The 1,830-nt window shown below is 35.3% G+C and overlaps 1 protein-coding gene and 1 long non-coding RNA gene across 5 annotated transcripts in view; both read left to right on the forward strand.

The window, feature by feature from the left end:
- SEC14L1 (SEC14 like lipid binding 1) overlaps positions 1-1,830 on the forward strand; it is a 44,137-nt gene that overhangs the window by 9,979 nt on the left and 32,328 nt on the right. The window lies entirely within an intron of this gene.
- Positions 16-1,830, forward strand: part of LOC111741058 — a 2,758-nt gene continuing 943 nt past the window's right edge. Inside the window, exon 1 of the long non-coding RNA XR_002780856.1 lies at positions 16-1,812. This is a non-coding gene — a long non-coding RNA (uncharacterized LOC111741058). The remainder of the gene's footprint in view (positions 1,813-1,830) is intronic.

Genomic DNA, 1,830 nt, shown 5'->3' on the forward strand with positions numbered 1-1,830 from the left:
GGTCACTATGCCTTGTCCTAGTTGCTGGGCTTGTTGACCTCCCCTCCACTCAAGCATCTTGAGGGCAGGAATCAAACCATCTTGCTCTTTATCCTGAGCACATAGTAGGCCCTCACAAATAGATTTGTGTACAGAAGAGGTGAGTCTTGGAATGTGCGCATGTATTTCCTGTGACTTCTGCTTTTGGTAATGAAAATTTTGACAGAAGGCCGCACTGGAACATAACCTTTTGGTTGGAGATATTTACTCCTTATTAAAACGTGGTTGGAAGGAATCTGATACAAATCATGTTTTGTGAATAGAGTTCAGTGAACTGAACCTTATAATTACTGTAGTTGACTGAAAAATGTGTCCTGGTTTATGTATCAAAGGGTGTTTTGAGTGGCTTTTCGCCAATAGTAATGCGTACCTAGGATTTAAAATTTTAATTTTTATGGTTCTTCTACAGTACATAAAAATCACTTAAAAATTCTTGACTCTGATAGAATGGTATTCTTTTTTTTTTTTTGTAATCTCTACAGATTTGAACCTGAGAGGCTGGTTATTACATGACTTTTTTTTAATGAATAAGTTATTCTACCTAACATTAGGTAGTCCTGATCATAAAACACGTATGATTCTTTTCTTTTTCCTAGTTTAATGCCTATGTATGTTTTAAAAACCAGGTCCAGAACTAAAATCTACAAGGTACATATTTTAAGAAGTAAATTAAGAGATTGTTGGCTGTATTGCAGGATTTACGCTATTTATATTTAGAAAGCTCTTCCCCAAACACCTATTAACTTTATTTTACTTTTCTTAACACAAAGATGGTTCAGAATATAAACCCTAACAATTCTAAATTCCAGTTCTCTGCTGAATCAGAATTTCTGGGGTGGGCCCAGCCGTCTGTGGTTCTACAAGCCCGTCAGGGGATTCTGACCAGTCAGGTTTGAGACCCACTGGTTTAGTTCTCCTTAATTTGAATTTTTAGCAAATGGGATGGGAAGGAAGGAAGATAGTGTCAGTTATAACATTTTAATTTAAAAGTTTTGAGAGGAATAGATTCTTTAACAGACTGTGTAATAGAGACTCTATTACATTATTCTTTCTTTTAGAGATTTAACATCTACCAAAAGACTGTCTGCTTCATGTGCTTCTCCAGACTGCTGTTCTTGAGTTTATTTAGTCATACCAAAGTTATATATACAACATGTGCGTCGTTGAACTTGCCTTAATTTAATTATTTGTATGACTTTATTTCCAAATTATCAGGCGGAGTAGATTTATACTTTTTTTATTGTGGCAAAATATATATAATATAAAATTTATCATTTTAATCACTCCTAAGTTACAGTTCAGTGTTAGTGAACACATTCACATTGTTGTGTAGCTGTCACCCCATCTCTGTCCAGAACATTTTCATCTTCACAAACAGAAACTCTGAATCCATCGAACACTAACTCCCCCCTCCCCTTCCCCCAACCCCCTAGCCCGAGGGAACACCCCCTTTTCTCCTTTATGTCTCTGAATAGGACTATGACTATTCCTTATGTAAGAGGAATCATACAATATTTGTCCTTTGTGACTTGCTTATTTCACTTAGCATAATGTCTCCACTGTTCATCCGTGTTGTACCATGTGTCAGAATTTCTTTCCTTTTTAAGGCTGAATAACCCATTATTTTATGTATATACTACATTTTGTTTATTCATTAATCCATCAGTGAACACTTGGGTTGCTTCCACTTCTAGGCCATTATGTTCACTATACGTTTTTACCATCTTGTTTTTAATTGTAATGTCAACCAAAAATAATTGCATACCTCTTTAGGTTTATTTTTTGGTCTTT

This window comes from Pteropus vampyrus, unplaced genomic scaffold (assembly GCF_000151845.1).
Source record: "Pteropus vampyrus isolate Shadow unplaced genomic scaffold, Pvam_2.0 Scaffold72, whole genome shotgun sequence".
Classification (NCBI taxonomy): Eukaryota; Metazoa; Chordata; class Mammalia; order Chiroptera; family Pteropodidae; genus Pteropus; species Pteropus vampyrus.